Genomic DNA, 21,352 nt, shown 5'->3' with positions numbered 1-21,352 from the left:
GATCCGATTGAATTTCTGTCGGTAGTCCATATCCAGTAAAGAATTTAAGTAACTCCTCCACAATCCTTTTAGCTGTAATATTATGTACTGGAATGGCCTCTGGAAACCTAGTAGACACATCCATTATAGTCAAAAGATATTGATTTCCACTTTTTGTTTTAGGAAGCGGTCCTACACAATCAGTTAGGACCCTCATAAAAGGTTCCTCAAATGCTGGAATGGGTATTAAGGGTGTTGGTTTTATCACTGCTTGAGGTTTCCCTATCACTTGACATGTGTGATATGATTGACAAAATTTAACGACATCTTTATGTAGCCCAGGCCAATAAAAATGTTTCTGGATTTTAGCTTGAGTTTTCCTGATTCCCAAATGACCTCCCACTAGTACCTCATGTGCAACTCGCAACACCTCCTTTCTATACCCTATCGGCAATACTACTTGATGAACTTCTGCCCACTTTTCATCCGCCTGCATATGTACAGGTCTCCATTTTCTCATCAAGACATCACTTTTACGGTAATGACACTCTGGTATACTCTCAGATTCCTCTTCCGTAGAGGCCGGACGGCGGAGGAGGAGCGCCGGCAGAGGAGCCGGAGCGGGAGCGGAGGAGCCGGAGCGGAGGAGCCGGAGCGGGAGCGGAGGAGCCGGAGCGGAGGAGCCGAGGAGCCGGAGCGGGAGCGGAGGAGCCGGAGCGGAGGAGCCGGAGCGGGAGCGGAGGAGCCGGAGCGGAGGAGCCGGAGCGGAGGAGCCGGAGCGGAGGAGCCGAGGAGCCGGAGCGGGAGCGGAGGAGCCGGAGCGGAGGAGCCGGAGCGGCAGCGGAGCGGCGACAGGGGGGCCCAACAGCAGCAGGTCCATCCCCTCTCCCTCCCCCCCCACGCGGGCCAGGAGCGGTGCGGCAGCGGCGGCGGCCCCTCTTCTCTCCCCCCCCCCACGCGGGCCAGGAGCGGTGCGGCGGCGGCGGCCCCTCTTCTCTCCCCCCCCCCCCCCCCCCCGCGCGGGCCAGGAGCGGTGCGGCGGCGGCGGCCCCTCTTCTCTCCCCCCCCCCCCCCACGCGGGCCAGGAGCGGTGCGGCGGTGGCGGCCCCTCTTCTCTCCCCCCCCCCCAGCCAGCAGCGGGGACACCCCCCCCCCCCCAGCCAGCAGCGGGGACACCCCCCCCCCCCCCCAGCCAGCAGCGGGGACACCCCCCCCCCCCAACCGGCAGCGACCACCGGCCCACTCGCCCCTCCCCCCCCCCCCAACTGCTGTGACCACCACGTGGCAAAGACAAAGGGACTCTCTCTCTCTCCTGGTTGAGTGGGGAAAGAAGACAAAAGAAAAAAGAGACTTGTATTTCTGTTCTTCCCAAAAGAAAACTGGTAAAGAGAAAAGGGGTAGGGGAAATAAATTTTAAAAAAAAATATATATATATATATATATATACATATATAGATATATAATAATAAATAAAATAAAAATAGGGTGCGGAAAAGGGGGAAAAAGAAGAACAAGGAGAGAAGAAAAGATGAAGGGGAAGGGGGAGAAAAAAGTGCCAGAAGGGAGCCAAGAGAAAGGGGGCACCGGAAGTAGACTGGGCAAAGGGAAAGCCAGCTCGGGCGAACGAGTCAACACGCGAAGCGGCGGGAAGGATGCTTCGCCGCATCCAGAAGAGCTGGACGGGCGGGCAACCTCTCCCCTGGGGTTAGAGGGGGGCGTGAATTGGAAGGAAGCCTTTGCCGAGGTGGTGAGGGAGCAGCTGCAGGCAATCAAGGCAGAGTTAAAAGCAGACGCAGAGGCCGCAGCACAGGCAGCAGTGACCAGGGCCATGTCAGGGGTGCAGCAGGTTCTGACCAGATTGGAGAAGAAAGTGGATGCCCAAGGGAAGATACTGGAAGCCCAAGGGAAGATACTGGAAGCCCAGGGGGCAACCATTAAAGAGCTGGAGAAGGCAGCGACTGACGCGAGCGACCGGGTCATATCCCTGGAGAGGGGAACGGTGAAACTGAGTGCAACACAGGGGAGCCTGAAGGGCAGGGTAGACGACCAGGAGATCAGCTCGAGAAGGCAAAATATTAAGATAGTGGGCCTGCCAGAGGGGATAGAGGGTAGAAATCCCACAACATTCGTGGCTGCGATGCTGGGCTCCTTAGTGGGGCGGGAAACTTTTCCCACCCCACCGGAAATGGACAGAGCTCATCGGTCACTGCGCCCGAAGCCCAAGGAAGGGGAAAAACCGAGAGCAGTTATAGCCAGACTGCACCGGTACCGGGATAGGGAGACAATCCTGCGCTGGGCCAAGGAGAATAGAGCCTGCAATTGGGACGGGCACGCCATCCGAATCTACGAGGATTTTGGAGCGGACATAGCTAAGAGACGGGCGGAGTTCAACAGAGTGAAAGCAGCTCTCTATAAGAACAAAGTACGTTTTGGTATGCTGTACCCAGCAAAACTCTGGGTCACATACCGACACAAGGAATATTTCTTTACAGCCCCTGCCGAGGCGAATAGATTCGTCGAGGAGCACGGGCTGGAAAAACGCCATGGGAAGTAGGGACGAGGGGCCCATGGCAAGGAGATACGTCATGCCGACGGGGGGGGTGGGGAGGGGCGAGGCAAAGCCAGCCCCCTCCCCCCTGGCAGGAACACCCAGAACGGAAAACAACCCAATGCCCAAGGGCCCGCTCCAGGTGGGAGGCCAGGCCCCGGCACGAGGGAACGGGAGTACTGGAGAGGGGAGTGGGGAAGCGGGACAGCAACCTCCGAGAGGGGAGCCACCGTGCTAGCAGGAAAGCTAGCGAAGGGGGCGCGCAACAGAGCAGGGCCGCAGCGCACCCCCAACAGGGGGGAAGGCGCCAGGCAGGGGAGGGGGGGGATCACCCATCAAAGGTGGGAGAGCAAATGGGGACAGGAATGGGGGAGAGAGGGGCAATGGAGGGGTACACAGGGGTATCCCCGAAAGGGATAGAGCGGGGGGGGGGGGCACTCGGGGGGCGAGAGACCAGGGAGGGGAAACGCAGGGACGAAGGGACAAAAGAGGCCAGTAAGGGAATAGGGCCACAAAGTGCCACAGACAAGGGCTCGAAACAGGGAACTGCTGCAAGCACCCACCCAGTACGGTCTGTGGGTGAAGGGGCCCCCCGGAGTGCAGGGGACTACCCGCGTGGCGGACACAAAGTGGACGGCCATGGCGGGTGTCCCCGGGACAAGGGGGAACCCCGGAGCGCAGGGACCCGACCGCATGGGGAGAGCAGTGATAGTGGGCATCCTGGACGGCCCCCTAACAAAGGGAAACCCCAGAGGGCAGGGGCGCGTCCACCGGACAAATATGGTTAACCCCACAGGAGCAAGGGGGCAGAAGCCCCCCACCAGAATAGTCACCTGGAACGTAAGGGGACTTAACGGCCCAGTGAAGAGATCTAGAGTCCTCACCCACCTTAGAAACATGAGGGCCGACATAGTCTTCCTCCAAGAGACGCACTTGAGGGAGCAGGACCAACTGCGGGTAAGAAAGGGCTGGGTGGGACAAACCTATCATTCCTGCTATGGGGCAAGGGCCAGGGGGGGTGGCGATCCTGATTGGCAAGAGGACAATGTTTAGGGCGACAAAGACGGTTACGGACCCAGGGGGACGGTATGTCATGGTCAGCGGGGCCCTGGATGGGGCGCCGGTAGTTCTAGTTAACGTGTACGCGCCCAACTGGGACGACACGAGCTTCATCCAAAAGACCATGGCAGAAATCCCGGACATAGCGACGCACCGACTAATCATGGGGGGGGACTTCAACTGTGTACAGGACCCAACGACGGACAGATCAAACCCCAGAACGGGGAAAACCTCAAACATGGCAAGGGAACTCAGCCACTATATGGAGCAGATGGGAGCAGTAGACCCCTGGAGATTCGCCCACCCGGGGGAGAAAGAATTCTCTTTCTTCTCCCCAGTACACAACGTGTACACCAGAATTGACTTCTTTGTGGTGGGGAAAACGGTGCTTCCAGAGATAGACAAGGTGGAATACTCCGCAATTGTGATATCAGACCACGCTCCACACTACATGGATGTGCGGCTAGAGACGGGAAGGGCCCAGCGCCCCAAATGGAGGTTGGACGGTGCCTTACTAGCTGACAAGGCCTTCAGCGAAAGGATAGCGCAGGCCATAGCGGAGTACACTGAGATCAACCAAAACGGGGAGGTCTCACCCTCCACGTTCTGGGAAGCGCTTAAGGCAGTACTAAGAGGGGAAATCATAGCCTACAAAGCGCAAAGAGATAGGGAGGAAAGGGTGGCTAGGCAGAAGCTGGTCGACTCCATACTGGAGGTAGACCATAAATACTCCGAGGCCCCGACTGTAGAACTCCTGGCGGAGAGAAAAGAATTACAAAGGAACTTTGACCTGCTCTCCACCAGGAAAGCAGTACACCAACTCCGCCAGGCACGCGGGGCCCTATACGAACACGGAGACAAAGCCAGCCGCCTGTTGGCCCACCAGCTGAGAAAGCAGGCAGCCAGCAGAGAAATTGCGCAAATCAGAGATACCAGAGGCACGTTGGAAACAGAACCAGAGAGGATTAACAAAACCTTCAAGGCCTTCTACCAAGAGCTGTACACCTCAGAGCCCCCAACGGGGAAGGCTGGGATGAACCGGTTTCTTGACGGACTGAACATACCAGTTGTGGGAGAGGGCAGAAAACGGGATCTGGAAGCACCACTAGCACTGGGAGAGATCATGGACAGCATTAGCTCCATGCAGGCGGGGAAGGCGCCGGGACCGGACGGATTCCCGGCGGACTTCTACAAAAAATTTGCGACAGCGCTGGCCCCGCACCTGCGGGAGATGTTCACAGACTCGCTAGCTAGGGGCACGTTGCCACCCACGTTAGCACAGGCCTCAATCTCGCTGATACCTAAGAAAGACAAAGACCCAACGGAATGTGGGTCATACAGACCCATATCTCTGCTGAATGCAGACGCCAAAATACTGGCCAAAATCCTAGCCAAAAGGCTAGAAGACTGTGTACCTGAGGTGGTCACAGAGGACCAGACGGGCTTTGTCAAAGGTAGACAGCTGACCGCGAACATCAGGCGCCTGCTGAACGTGATAATGACCCCCTCCGGGGAGAGAACACAAGAGGTGATCGTCTCCCTGGACGCAGAAAAGGCCTTCGACAGAGTCGAGTGGAAATACCTCATAGAGGTACTGGAGCGGTTCGGGCTTGGAACAGGGTTCACCGCTTGGGTAAAGCTCCTGTACAACGCTCCCATGGCGAGTGTACAGACCAACAATACCAACTCCCAATACTTCCAGCTGCACAGGGGCACCAGACAAGGATGCCCACTGTCCCCGCTGCTGTTCGCACTAGCAATTGAACCGCTAGCAATCGCGCTCAGGGCAGCAAAAAATTGGAGGGGGATCCGAAGGGGAGGTAGAGAGCACAGAGTCTCACTCTATGCGGATGATCTGCTCCTCTATATCTCGGACCCACAAAGCAGCATGGACGGAATCATCGCGCTCCTGAAAGAGTTTGGAGCCTTCTCGGGCTACAAACTCAACATGAGCAAAAGTGAGATCTTCCCATTACACCCGCAAGGGGGGGGGGGGGGGGGGGGGGGGGGGGGGGGGCAGCACTAAAGGGGCTGCCGTTCAAACAAGCCCGACATAAATTCCGCTACCTGGGGATCCAAATAGCCCATGACTGGAAAGGGATCCACAAATGGAACCTCACCAGCCTGACGGAGGAAGTTAAAAAGGACCTGCAAAGATGGAACACACTCCCGCTCTCCCTCGCGGGGAGGGTCCAGACGATCAAAATGAACGTACTGCCCAGGTTCCTCTTCCTGTTTAGATCCATTCCGATCTACATCCCCAAGGCCTTTTTCAAAGCGCTGGACAAACTCATCATGGCGTTCGTATGGGGGGGTAAAAATGCTAGGATCCCAAAGAAGGTCTTACAAAAAACAAAAACCAGGGGAGGGTTAGCCCTCCCGAATCTAAAATTCTACCACTGGGCAGCAACAGCCGAGCGAGTAAGGGGATGGATCCAGGAGCCAGAAGCTGAGTGGGTGCGTGCGGAGGAGGCCTCCTGCATGGGAACCTCCCTCCGGGCCCTCGCCACGGCAGCACTCCCATCCCCACCCAAAAAACACTCCAGCAGCCCAGTGGTGACAGCCACCCTCCAATCCTGGAACCAACTGCGGCAGCAACTTGGCCTGACCAAAATGTCGAACAGGGCTCCCATCTGCAACAACCATAGGTTCAAACCAGCACTGACCGACGCCACCTTCAAAAGGTGGAGGCAGGACGGGGGAACATTGACAGTCAGGGACCTATACACGGACGACAGGATCGCAACACTGGACGAACTGACAGAGAAATTTCAGCTAGCTGGGGGGAACGAGCTACGGTACCTGCAGCTCAAAAACTTCCTACGAAAGGAGACAAGGACGTACCCACAACCGCCACGACAGACACTACTGGAAGACCTACTGGACGCAAGTATCCTAGAGAAAGGGAACTGTAGTGACATGTATGACCGACTGGTAGATAGGGACGACACCGTACTGGACGCAACAAGGAGGAAATGGGAGGACGACCTGGGGATGGAGATAGGGTGGGGACTCTGGAGCGAAGCACTGCATAGGGTCAACTCCACCTCCACGTGCGCAAGGCTCAGCCTGACGCAACTAAAAGTGGTACATAGAGCCCACCTAACAAGAACCCGTATGAGTAGGTTCTTCCCGGAGGTGGAAGACAGATGTGAGCGGTGCCAAAGAGGCCCGGCCAACCACGCCCACATGTTCTGGTCTTGCCCCAGACTTGTGGAGTACTGGACAGCCTTCTTCGAGGCTATGTCCAAAGTGGTGGGGGTGAGGGTGGAGCCATGCCCGATAGTGGCGGTCTTCGGGGTTTCAGACCAGCCAGATCTATTCCTGGGGAGGAGGGCGGACGCCCTTGCCTTTGCCTCCCTGATCGCCCGCCGTAGAATCCTGTTTGGCTGGCGGTCAGCAGCACCGCCCAGAGCTGCGGACTGGCTGTCCGACCTCTCGGAATCTCTCCAAATGGAGAAAATCAAATTTGCCATCCGAGGGTCGGACGACGGCTTCCACAGAACGTGGGAGCCATTCATGCAACTGTTCCGGGACCTATTTGTGGCCAATGTACAAGAGGAAGAATAGTCGGGGGAAGGTAGCGGGAGGGGGGGGGGGGGGCTACAGGTTCGTTACGGGGGTTCGATGGCTAGCTAAGGCCCAAAACCAAGCTAAATAAACATGTTGAGGGGGGGGGGGGGCGCAGTTACTACTACGAAGATGCTTACCTGTAAATATGTATGTTAATTTTTGCGTGTTTGTTTTTGTTTGTTTTTTTTTTTTGTTTCTCTCTCCTAACAATTTGTAATTTGTTCAATATAAAATACGAAAACTGAATAAAAACATTTATAAAAAAAAAAGATTCCTCTTCCGTATATGCTTTCTGATATATCCGTTTTATTTCTACATCTTTCTGTTGTAACTCCGCCAATTTTCCTGAACTAAAAATATCCGCCTCATCCTCCACCTGTTCTTGTTCTTTTTCAACCATCTGATCAAAAATCGTTTCTGATAATTGCACTTCAACTTCATCTTCACTCTTTGATTTCTCCTTGTCTTAACCTGTGACTTTGCGACCGGGGTTACTACACAATCCGGCCACATCCCACGATATTCGTCCTTCAACCCTTCAGTTGTCTGATTTTCCACTGGCTTATCAACCACAGTAGGCATCACTCCCACCTGCGATCCAGCTATATCATTACCCAAGATAAACTGTATTCCTGGACAAGATAGTTTTTTTATTACTCCTGCTACCACTTCACCACTCTTCACTGGACTTTCCAACCTTACCTTATATAATGGAACGCCACTCCTCTCACCATGAATTCCACATATCACCACCTTTTCTGGCAACATTCTTCCCAAACTACATAATTCCTCATCTCTTACCATTAAAGATTGACTAGCCCCTGTATCTCTTAAAATTGTGACTTCTTTACCTGCTCCTCCTGATACACTTGAGTAAACTTTACTCACACAAGTAAATTCTTTAAAGACAACTGGCACCTTCTTAACAATTACTTCTTGAACAGGCTGTACAATCATTTGCACCTCCTTCGCTTGCCTTGGGCTTTCCTTTACCACTCTAACAAATCCCACTGTCTTATCCTGTTTTACCACAACAGCCTTCCCAGTGCTTTTCTTCAACCACCAACAATGTGACTTTACATGGCCTAGTTTATTACAGTGAAAACATTTGAAACTTTTCATCTCATTTCCACCCTCCTGGATTTCTTTTTTAATCTGAGATACACTCTCTTTATTGTCTCCCATCAGATCACCTTTACCTTTACCACTTGAGTATTTCTCATGCCCCCAGTTTCTATCCTTCACCGGCTGAAACTGATGTCGGAAACCAATCTTTGATTTATGAACTAATTCATAATCATCAGCCATTTCTGCTGCTAATCTCGAATTTTAACCCTCTGTTCTTCCACGAGTTCTCACCACATCAGGAATTGAATTTTTAAACTCCTCCAAAAGTATAATTTCTCTGAGAGCTTCATACGTTTGATCTATTTTCAAAGCCCTTATCCACCTATCAAAATTACTCTGTTTGAGACTTTCAAACTCCATGTATGCTTGACCAAATTACATAGAACATAGAACAGTACAGCACAGAACAGGCCCTTCGGCCCTCAATGTTGTGCCGAGCCATGATCACCCCACTCAAACCCACGTATCCACCCTATACCGTAACCCAACAACCCCCCCCTTAACCTTACTTTTAATTAGGACACTACGGGCAATTTAGCATGGCCAATCCACCTAACCCGCACATCTTTGGACTGTGGGAGGAAACCGGAGCACCCGGAGGAAACCCACGCACACAGGGGGAGGACGTGCAGACTCCACACAGACAGTGACCCAGCCGGGAATCGAACCTGGGACCCTGGAGCTGTGAAGCATTTATGCTAACCACCATGCTACCCTGCTGCCCGAATTCTTTCCTTAAATTTCTAAACCTTTGTCTGTAAGCTTCAAGCACTAGCTCATATGCACTTAAGATGGATTTCTTCACCTCCTCATATGTTCCAGTACCTCCTCCGGTAGTGATGCAAACACTTCACAAGCACTACCTATCAGCTTTGTTTGAATCAGTAACACTCACATCTCCCGTGGCCATTTCATTTGTTTAGCTACCTTCGCAAATGAAATGAAAAAGGCTTCCACTTCCTTCTCGTCAAACTTTGGCAATGCTTGGACATATTTAAATAGATTCCCACCAAGCCTTCGACTATGACACTCTTTCTCACTATCCTCATCACTATCATCCAACTGTACATTTCCCTTTATGTCTGCCAATTTTAACTGATTGTCATGTTTCATGGCCATTTTCTGAAGTTCAAACTCCCTCTCTTTATCTTTTTCCCTGATCTGTATACTCCCTTACATTTTCTTTTTTGTTCTGCTAGGGGTATTCTTTCTTTTCTCCTTTTCTTTTTCCTCTCTCTCTCTTTCGTATTCAAGCTGCTTTAATTCTTTCTCATGTTCCATTTGTTTAATTTGCAACTGTATTTTTGCCATTTCCAATGAGTCAGACTCTATCTCAGGCAACTTTAAATGCTTAACCACCGCCATAATTACCTCATCTTTTCGCATTTTGTCAGGTAATGTTAATTGAAATATTTTTGCCAAATCTAACAGTCTGCTTTTCGTCTCTGTCCGTAAGGTACTGCGTGTGACATTCTCCACCCCCAAAAACTTCTGAGCCTCTGAAAGAGCCATTGTTCACAACACTCTCCCCACTTAAACTAAAATACCACACCGGAAAAGCAACAATCCTTCAATGTCTTTAAGTTCACAAAAGTCAATCCAATAGATAGACCTTTATCCCCCTCGAGCCCCCAATTGTATGGGAGCGGTGTTTTCAGAACCCCAAAATGTATCATGGAGTTCAACCAACAGCCCCCTTTAATGTATTGTTGCTTTTGAAGCACACGGCTTGGTCTCTGGGTGTGGTATTACAATTATGGATATGTGGGTTTTTAAACACAAAACAACGTTTATTCCATGAATTCAACTTAACCTTTTAAAATAAACATTGGATCATTTACCATCCCTTACTTCAAAGATAACCCCGAAAATAATACAACACTAAATAATCCCTCAAAATGTTCCTTCAAACCTCCAAAAGACTTAACAACTTTAAACAGAAACACATCAGGTTAAAGACATTACTATTATGAGTTTAAATCACCCAAATGATTCAGAGATAGTCTTTCATAGCAGAGATCATGGCAGATCTAGCTCACTGCAAACACAGACACACCCAAGTTCTTTTCCGCAAAACTGGCTTTTCCTTTCAAACAGCTCACAGCAAACCAGCCAGGCACTTTTCGGCTGCTCTCTCAAACTGAAACTAAAAGCAGAAGTGAGTTCAGTTCCCCCACCCTCTGACATCACTTCAGTAATATGAGCTTCTCCATTTCTTAAAGGTACATTGCTTAAACATCCATTTCTTAAAGGTACTCTCACATGACACCACAAGGATGGCATTAGCAGAGATAGAGTCACGGAGTTTTACAGCGCAGAAAGAGACACTTGGGCCATCGTGTCTCTGCCGGCCATCAAGAACCTATTTATTCTAATCCTATTTTCCAGTACTTGGTCCATAGTTTTGTATGCTATTGCATTTCCAGTGTTCATCTAAATGTTTCTGTAATATTGTGAGGACTCCCACCTCTACCACCCTTTCAGGCATTGAGTTCCAGATTCCCATCTTCCTCTGGGTGAAAATGTTTTTTCCTCACATCCCCTCTAAACCTCAAGCCCCTTATCTTCAATCTATGCCCCTGGCAATTGACCCCCCCCCCCCTCCCCCACCCCAACCACCACCCCAACCACCACCAGGAGAAAGTTTCTTCCTATCTATGTCCCTCATAATTTAGATAGATAGAATAGATAGAACAGTACAGCACAGAACAGGCCCTTCGTCCCTCGATGTTGTGCCGAGCAATGATCACCCTACTCAAACCCACGTATCCACCCTATACCCGTAACCCAACAACTCCCACCTTAACCTTACTTTTTAGGACACTACGGGCAATTTAGCATGGCCAATCCACCTAACCCGCACATCTTTGGACTGTGGGAGGAAACCGGAGCACCCGGAGGAAACCCACGCACACACGGGGAGGACGTGCAGACTCCGCACAGTGACCCAGCCGGGAACCGAACCTGGGACCCTGGAGCTGTGAAGCATTTATGCTAACCACCATGCTACCCTGCTGCCCCACGGTACACCTTAATCAGGTTCCCACTCAGGCTTCGATGTTCAAGGAAAGCAACCCCAGCCTAACCAGCCTCTCTTTATAGTTGAAGGTCTCCAGCCTAGGCAACATACTGGTGAATCTCCTCTGCACCCTTTCTTGTGCCATCATATTCTTTCTATTGTGTGAAGTCCAGAACTGCACACACATGATCAATTATTTCAAAAGACATTGAATGGGCACTGCACGGTTACGGGGATTGAGCAAGGGAGTGGACTGATTATTGGCTTATATGGAGGAGAGCTGTCATGGATTTGATGGATCGAATAGACTACTTCTGTGCCAAAAATAACTCAAAGTGGCTCTGATCATCTTTCCTTACATGACACAAATACCATGTAATAAAAAACAGAAATCTAGTTCATTATTAGCGACATAACAGAGGTCTATATTAGATTAGAAAATGTACACAGGATATACCTTTGCTGACATTACATAACTCTATTTCTGACAGAAGTCTACTTTTGATTCTCTACCCCTTTCCTTCAGAAACCATGCTCTTTCCCGATCTAAGTCTTTCCCAGCCCTTCACTTCTAATGTTCCTCACTTGATTATTATTATTCTCTTCAAAGCTTCATGATTGTTCTCTTCAACTCCTCTTGTCCCTCAAGGCGTTTTGCCCAGTCTCCAATCTTTGTGCATGCCCTCAGCATTAAGGAGCTTTATGACTATGCAAGTTGTTCTTTTATAAAAATATTTTTGTTCAGCTTTTTCAATTTTATACGTGACAAAAACAGGTAATAACAAATTCTCTCTGCACCGCCACCCCTCCGTGAAAGACAAACAAAAATCCTGATGTGCTGGGTGGAAAAGCTGACCTCCAATAATCAGCACCTGCCTTCAAGCAATCAGCAAGGCAAAGGGCAGAACATCAGCCCCGCCCCAGTCTGCAGCTCCGGCAGGTCTGATACCCCAAATATGGCCTTGAGGGGGGCATGGGTTCAGTTCAATTTGTAGGATCGGCAACATGATGCCAAAGACCCTGAATCCCACATGCTTAGGACACGACAAGAACATATGCACATCGTTAGTCAGGCCCCTCCCACAATGCTCACACTCATCTTCTTCTCCCGCAGAAAACTTGCTCAGCCATGATATAACCTATTGTGGGGATTGGATCCATTACCTACAAGGGAAGATCATCCCATACAAGGGCACCCTATGCTTAACACTCCCCAATTACTATCCCTCTCCAGCTATCTGAAGCTCTCAGGACAATGGCCAAAGGCTCTATTGCCAATGCAAACAAGAGGGGGTAGGGGGCATAGGGCACCCCAGGCTTGATCCCCTGTGCAAGTGAAAATATCTCAAGCTCACATCGTTTGACTGACCATGAGCCTCAGGTGCCTTATATAATAACCGGACCCACAACATAAGCTTCGGCCCTATCCCGAACCGTTCCAGCACTGCGAACAAATATCCTCATTCTACCCTCTCAAGACCCTCTCGGCAGCCAATGCCACAACGACTTCCTGTGTCTTCCCCTCCGCCGGGGACAATGCCACATTCAGAAGTCGCCTCACATTGGACAACAAGCGCCCACCTTTCACCAACCCTGTCTGATCTTCCCCAATAACCTGTTGGGCTTCCCTCCAACCTCAGCCAGAATCTTACTATCTACATTCAAGAGTGAAATAGGGCAGTACGACACATATGCCACTGGGTCCTTATCCTTCTTAAACAGATGCAAAATGGATGCTTGCATCATTGTCTCTGGAAGAGTCCTGAGCCACCGAGTCTGCCAACAGCTCCACCAATATCAGCACCAGTCGATCAGCAAATTGTTTATAAAACTCCAACAGAAACCCATCCGGCCCTGGCGCTTAACCCGTCTCCATTCGCCCAATTGCTCTTCTGACCTCCTCAACCTCCAGCGCCCTCTCCATCTCTTCCTGACCCTGTTCCCCCACCTTGGGACACTCCAAAAATCTCAGCATATCCGACCCTTTCTCCGGCGGCTCCGAGCTACACAGAGTCTTGTAGAAGGCCTCAAACACCCCTTTTACCTTATCTGGTGTCGCTACTAGCCTATCATCTGAGTCCCGAATCTGTACAATCTCCTGGGAATGCTGCCTGCCTCCTCAGCTGACCAGCCAAAAGCCGACTAGCTTTCTCTCCATCCTCGAACACTACCCCTCTTGAGCACCGCAACTGCTGCACAACCTTCTCTGTGGGTAGCAGATCAATTTGCGTCTACAACTTCTTTCTATCAACCAGAAGCTCTGGCATCGGGCCACTTGTATACCTGCTACCCACCTCCAATATCTCGTCCATCAACGGTTGGCGCACTTCTCTTATCTGCCTATCCTTCTGTGTCTGGTGCAAAATTATCTGCCCTTGTGCCACCATCTTCAGGGCCTCTCACAGTACTGAGGATGACACTTCCCCATTCTTGTTGAACCCCACATATTCATCAGCCAAGCCACCCTCACACAAAATCCCAAATCCGCCAACTGCCCCACATCCAAACTCCACGCTGGCTGCTGGGCTGGCCCCATCTCCAAAACCACATCCACCAGATGCGGAGCGTGATTTAACATCAATATCGTGAACATTCTGCCTTTCTCACCTCTGGCAGCAGGGCTCTCCCCATTACAAACAAGTCTATGCATGAATATACATTATGCACCGGGAAATAAAAGGAGAATTCCCTGCCCCCCCCCCCCCCCCCCCCCCCCCCCCCCCCCCCGAACGTAAAAACTGCCATGGATCCGCTCCACCCATCTCCTTTTTGAACACTGCTAGTACCTGCGCCACCCCTGAGGGGGCCAGCGACTTTGGCTTGGACCGATCCAACTTGGGGTTCAACACACACTGGGCTAAATCGCTGGCTTTTAAAGCAGACCCAGGCAGGCCAGCAGCACGGTTCAATTCCCGTACCAGCCTCCCCGAAGAGGCGGCGGAATGTGGCGACTAGGGGCTTTGCACAGTAACTTTATTGAAGCCTACTCGTGACAATAAGCGATTTTCATTTTTTTTCATTCGGATCTTCCCCAATGTCAACTGGTGCATACCCATATCCAGTATTGCAGCCAACATCCTCTTCATAAATTCCACATCATCCTAGTTCGGGGCTTACACCCTCACCAAGACCTCCAACTTACCGTTCAATGTCCCCGTAATCATGTCCCCACCCTGGTCCGCTACCACCTTCTCCCTCTGGAACCAATCTCTTTTGTTAATGAGTTTTGCCACCCCTTCGCACTGAGCCCTGCTATCAAAGCCCGAGTGGAACACCTGGTTAACCCAACTCTTACTGAGCATAAAATAGTCCCTTTTCCACAGGTGATCTGCTGCAAAAGCACCACATCGGCTTTCAAACTTTTTAAATGAGAGAAAACTCTTGCATGTTTCACTGAGCCCCCCCCAAACCCCACACACATTCCGCGTAACCAATTGAATCGGTGTTCTCTCACCACCGCCCCCTTCTTCAAGTCAGCCATTTCCACTGCGAGAGCGAAACCAGAGCCCACCCAAGATGGCCACCTACCCCACCCCACAAATGGGACAACTTCCTACCCCCAGTCACCATCAGCACTCTAACGCCCCCTCCCTCCCATCCCAGAACTCCCCCACCACTTCCTCTTCAACTGCTACCTCTCTCCACCCCCCATTCACACCATCTAGGTTCCTGCCTAAACAGGTTTGCAAGCCACAGCCCTTCCCCCACCTTGCTCCCATTCACTAGCCAATGTCACTCAGCTGGCAAGGCAGCCCCCTACCCACCAGACCCATAACCAAAATCAAAAATCCTCCACCTTCACCATCCAAAACTGCCCAACTCCCCCTGGGCCCTCTGAATACACAAAGATTTGTACAGATATATAACAAAAAGAAAGACCCCCCCCCCCCCCCCCCACACGCCAACCTGTATCAATTTGAATTGTCACCGACTCTGCACAAACACAGGTGAAGGGGGAGAGGGAACAAAGGAAACAAAAACTATGCACACATACACAGTTACTACAACAATATCTCCATACAAACCCATCCCAACAAGTTCCATGCAAGCCCCATCAGTTCAGCCCAAGTCCCTCAGCTTTAATAAACGTCTCCGCTTCCTCCGCCATCTCGAAAAAGTGATCTTTATCCTCGCGTGTCACCCTCAGCCTCGCCGGGTAAACCACGGCAAACTGTACCCCACTCTGCAGAGTGCCAACTACGCCCTGTGAAAGGCCACCTGCCATCTTGCCAATTCCACTGCCATGTCTTGATAGATGAGGTACTGCCTTCCCACCGCACTTCCCAATTCTCCTTGGCCCACCTTAGGACCTGCTCCTTTGACTGATAGCTGTGGAAACATGCTATCACCGCTCCTGGTGGTTCATTCTCCCATGGCTTCACCTGAAGCAACCAGTGGGCCCGATCCAGCTCAATCGGGGGACCCTGATCCTCCTCCTCCATCAACTTCTGAAACATCGACTCAAAGTATTCTGTTGACCTCGGACCCTCCACCTTCTCGATCCCGAGGTTCTGCCACCTCGACCTATTTTCAAGGTTGTTCATTTTTGCTTTCAGGCCGGTTATGTTCCTCCACAGCTCAGCATCTAATGAGGCCGACTGATCGCAGTGTGACAGCGCCTCCTCCACTCCTTTCAACACCTCACCGTGCTGCCGGATTGTCCCTGATGTCATTTCCACCACCTCCTTTATCGGTAACAGGGCATCATCCACCGACTTCCCGAGCGTCTCCATCATTCCCCTCCCATGCTTACCGAACTGTTTCCCAAATTCAATAACCATTACCTCCGTCAGCTGTTTACTGTAATAGATGTGGCTCCACCCAATGCATTTGCTCCGCCATCTTGGATGGCCTGGGCTTCGTACCCTGCTTGGCTCTTCCGACGGACTACTGCTTCCACCTTTCCTAATTCTATTTTTCTTGCACCTTCTGACATCCATGCACCAAATTCTCTCGAATGGGACGAGTCTGTCCACCAATTACCCCTGGGAACCAGGTAAAAAGAACGAAAATCCAACAACTCTGGTGGGAGCAGCCACTCGTGCAACCTCCTTCTAACATGTCGCCACCAGAAGACAATGCAAGCTGTTCTTAACTCCTTTAGGTCTCTGAACACAACCATATTATCAAAAATAGAAAAGAAATATAAAGTGAAACAAAGAAACAGTTCAATCCATTGATTTGAAGCCTACAGATTTGTGATGCTAATTGGATAAATATATTATTCCACAGCATTTAAAGAGTCTTCGGCCACTTGTCTTTAAGAATATATAACTTGGCAGATTCTGCTGTTGCTGAGGGCTTTTTTTGATTTGTTCAAGGAACATGAGTGTCACTGACAAGGCCAGCATTGCTGCCTATCCTTAATTGCCCTCAAGAAGGTGACGGTGAGCTGCCTTCTTGAACCACTGCAATCTATGTGGTATACCCAAATGGCTGGTACTTCCAGGCTTTGATCCAGCAACAATACAGGAAAAGTGATATAGGGCGTGATTTAACAGATATGAAACAGAGTCCCATGTCAAGCACGTTTAGCCGGGTGATGGCGCCAAGATTGATCCTGTATTAAACAGGACTCTATTTCATTTCTGGGCCTTGGCGAGGAATGCCCTCCTGAGGCCGTACTTAGTTACATTTCCTGCACTAAAATGGCGTCCCGATCTCTAGACGCCCATCGCGGCCTCTGGACCACCCATCCCTCCCCCAAGCCCCAACTCATGAGGAAGGGGTTGATTGAGCCCTTTGCACTCCATCTGCTAAGGGCCAGGCACCTCCGGGCCTGATCTCTGGTATAGGAATAATGCCACCTGGGCACCCTGCGACTGGCAGGCTGGCAGTGCCAAAGTGTCCAGTTGGCATCGGTGATGCCAGAGCACCACCCTGCCCACAGCACATACCCCTGGGGCTCCTGATCGCCTGGGAGATCACCCCCAAGTGCATCTGGTCCATCAGTGGAAATGAGTGGTAAATAGCACCCGCTCTGGGTTTCCGAGGCGAGGCTGTTAGGTCCCGGGCGTGGGTAGATCCGGTGTGGACTTATTCAAGTGAGACCAACCGCTCCCTTGAATATGCAAAGCTAGGCAGGATCCTGATCGCAATGCCTTGGGAGACCTCGTTAGATCCTGTGAGACGTACAGGGCCAGTAAATCTCACAAGAAGCCTCTCCCGAGTCGGTTGCGGCAAGCCGATAGATCGCGCCCATAGTTCCAGTCAGAAGGGTGTGTGTGTTTTGTGTGGTGTTTTTGTCAAGAGTTTTCACAAATCGCAACACACTTGCACAGACTGGATTGGTAAAATCATGCGGTTAGAGTTAGCAAAATTATAAACCTTAAGAGTTCTGAGTAAAACACAGTCTAATTCATATACAAGTATTCTCTTGGTGAGTGCATCACAGCGGTTTAATCTCCCTCAGTATCAGTTACTTCTCATGCCCTTACGTAAGGTAGCAATAACTTCCTCCAACTGGTGTGTCAGAAATGCCAAAATTAAACACCAACATACACGGTGATATATTGGTCAGCACTGCTGACCCACAGCGCCAGGGACCCGGGTTCGATTCTGACCTCGGGTGACTGTCTGTGTGGGGTTTGCACACTCCATGTCCTCCGGGTTCCTCCCACACTTCAAAAATGTGCAGGTTGAGTGATTTGGCCATGCCAAAGGGGATTAGGTGGCATGAATAGGGCAGGGGATTGGGCCTCGGTAGGGTGGTGTTTCAAAGGGTCGGTGCAGACTTGATGGGCCAAATGGCCTCCTGTAGGGATTCTATGATGAGCTTATTAGGCTCATACGTGTATTAAGCAAAATATCTATGTTTTAATACAATGGCAAACTTCACTTTTATTGATTGCAATTATGAGAACACATCATGATTGTCAACCAAAACTTGGGCATCCGAGTGGCGCGGCAATGGGACCGGCTGCATAAATTGAATCTGGCCCGGCTGGTGGATCAAATGAAGGACGATTTCCAGAGATGGGACGCGCTCCCATTGTCGGTGGCCAGGAGGGTACAAACAGTGAAAATGATGGTCCTCCCGAGGTTCCTATTTGTATTTCAATGTCAACCCATTTTTATTCTGCGGTCCATTTTTAAGCGCGTCAACAGGGTGATCATGGGCTTCGTCTGGGCGGGCAAGACCCCGCGGGTAAGGAAGGTAATGCTCGAGCGCGCCAGGGAGAGGGCGGGCTGGCGCTGCCAAATTTGAGTAATTATTACTGGGCAGGTGCGGGACTTCCTGCGTAAACAGGTGGCAACCTTCCCGCTCCTACCGCTAAGGGGGAAGGAAAGGGTAATTTTCAGAGGGTGGGTAGGGGAGGGGAGCGTCTCGGACATCTATAAAGAGCTTATGGGGTCGGAAGAGACGCAGACCGAGAAGCTGAAGCATAAGTGGGAGGAGGAGCTGGGAGGTGAGATAAAGGATGGTTTATGGGCAGACGCGATGGGTAGAGTCAACGCGTCTGCAACATGTGCCAGGCTCAGCCTGATACAGTTTAAGGTTGTTCACCGGGCTCACATGACAGTGGCCCGGATGAGCAGATTCTTTGGGGTTGAGGACAGGTGCACAAAATGCGCGGGAGGACCAGTGAACCATGTCCATATGTTTTGGACATGTCCAAAGCTTCAGGGATTTTGGCAGGGGTTTGCGGATGTCGTGTCGAAGGTTTTAAAAACAAGGGTGGCACTGGGTCCAGAGGTGGCGATTTTCAGGGTGTCGGAAGATCCGGGAATCCAGGAGAAAGGCAGATGTTCTGGCCTTTGCTTCCCTGGTAGCCCGGAGACGGATACTATTGGCATGGAGGGACCCAAAGCCCCCAAAGTCGGAGACCTGGCTATCGGACATGGCTAGTTTCTCTGTATGGAGAAAATTAAGTTCGCCTTGAGGTTCACTGTTAGGGTTCACCCGGAGGTGGCATCAGTTCGTCGACTTCCTTGCGGAAATTAATCGTCAGCAGACAGGGGGGGGGGGGGGGAAAGAGTAGTTTAGATTAGAGTAGGGGGGTAATAAGGGTGGAACCTGTACGAAAGGTAAACGGTTTTTGCACTATGTTTATGGTTTCATGTATCTTTTCTATTTTGTTGTTGTTTCTATACAAAAGTACCTCAATAAAATGTTTATTAAAAAAAATGATTGTCAACAAAAGTTAATTGTCGACAACATCTCTGTATGTTAAGGTTTGCTGAAAATAATGGCAACATCAACATTATGGTTTATAGGCACTTACTGGGGCTTTAAAAAACGAGGAGGCGTTTTTTAAGTGAAATTACAGGGAGGATAACGAATGAATGAACGAATCCAAAATAGACCATAATCACCGGCAGATTGCTCAAGTGAAGGGTCCCAGGGTGGTGAAGCCGCCTGGGCAAACACATGTGGGTCAGCCCGGCAGCCCTTCCCTCTGCCGAGCCTCTCTGAGCAGAGGCTGCAGCCCTTCGGAGAGTGGCAGCCGCCTGCCGGTTACCCCCCTCCCTCCCTCCCTCCCCCTCTCCCTGTGCTAACAGAGAGCCGGCTGCCGGGGGGGGGGGGGGGGGGGGGAGGATCCGGGTCAAGCTGACCACCTCGCTGGCCGGAGAGCAGCTGGAACACAGGGTGGGAACCGCTGGCCGGAGAGCAGCTGGAACACAGGGTGGGAACCGCTTGCCTCCACCGCACTGACCGTCGCTGGGGGGGGAAGTTAAAGCCATACCGTCCACACTGCGGCACTCACCTCCCGCCCGCCCGGCCGGTCCGGAGCTCTCTCCGGACACTGACCCCCTCATTGCCCACAAGCCCCACCCCCGTCGCCATCACAAACTCTCATCTCCAAGGGTCGGCTCTCGCGAGAACGGCGCCTCTTAAAGCTGAATTGGCAGTGTGACAGCTCAAAATAAAGTTCATCTTAAAGCGATACACAGCAGCAACCGGACTGCATCAATTCGTCAAGGCGCTGTTAAAATCCGGTTGAAGTATTTTTTTAAATTAAGTTACTCCTGGGTAAACAACTGGATCAATCCCAGTTACATTGTGTTTTCAGAATGTAATCGTTATTTCCAGTTCTTAAGGTCCATATTTGTTAATTATTCTTAATATTTGTTCATTCGCAAAATCGGTTTCCCCCAACAAGCAACTGGATAATGAAGATCGCTTTCGTTCCAGCGTCAAACTTCAAGTTTTCAATTTGGAAATGGTAACTATACTCTTATGTCAGTTATTTCCGTGCCATGGAATATCTCTGCACTAAAAAAATGCCACATTGATGCTCACAGAACTCAGCAAGAGGAACACTTCTGACGATAAGACAGCTGTCTAACTGCTATTACATTTCAAGCTTTTTTCCAACTAGCTATGTCTGTGAAGAATAATAATTTTTATTAATGTCACAAGTAGGCTTATATTAACATTGATGAAGTTCTGTGAAAATCCCCGAGTCGCCACATTCCGGCGCCTGTTCAGCTACACAGAGCGAAAATACAGAATGTCCAATTCCCCTAACTAGCACATCTTTCGGGACTTGTGGGAGAAAACTGGAGCACCCGGAGGAAACCCACGCAGACACGGGGGAATGTGCACGCTCTGCAGACAGTGACCCAAACCGGGAATCAAACCCAGGTACCTGGCACTGTGAAGCAACAGAACTAACCACTGTGTTACTGTGCCATCCTAATGTGATAGGCGCGACCGAATGGCCACGTGGTACCTGAAAGGGAGTACTCTGAGGCACAGCGTGGCCAGCAGAAGCCAGGAGACCCTGTTCCTGGGATCTATCAGGCTCGCAATGTCTCGTGAGATTTAATGTGATCTCATGAGACGTTGCAATGTAAATCCTGGCCATTGTGGATGGGATCACTTTTTCGCAAATCTGCATATTAGAGTAAGACAGCTACTCTCACTGTAATATGCACATTCCCAAGTTAACCGAGTTATGGGATCAATACCCTTCACCTTGGAGAACTCGGGCAAGCGCGTTCAGGGGTCTTTGAATTCTCCTTATAAAAGTGAGTGCCAACATACAGCACTTTAAAGCCATAGATGGAGTATCATGTGCATGATCTCCCAATTTCCCATT

General features: G+C 50.7%; 1 protein-coding gene across 2 annotated transcripts in view; it reads right to left on the bottom strand.

The window, feature by feature from the left end:
- Positions 1-20,114, bottom strand: part of ccdc24 (coiled-coil domain containing 24) — a 143,142-nt gene extending 123,028 nt beyond the window's left edge. The window contains exon 1 of one of the 2 annotated variants that reach the window (XM_038794109.1): positions 20,015-20,114. The gene's annotated coding sequence lies outside the window, so the exon portion shown is untranslated. The other variant, XM_038794110.1, reaches the window with a different exon arrangement.
- Between the last annotated feature and the right edge of the window lie 1,238 nt (positions 20,115-21,352).

Source organism: Scyliorhinus canicula, chromosome 4 (assembly GCF_902713615.1).
Source record: "Scyliorhinus canicula chromosome 4, sScyCan1.1, whole genome shotgun sequence".
NCBI lineage: Eukaryota > Metazoa > Chordata > Chondrichthyes > Carcharhiniformes > Scyliorhinidae > Scyliorhinus > Scyliorhinus canicula.
Note: the sequence above shows the minus strand (reverse complement) of the source record. Positions and strands in the feature narration are given on the sequence as shown.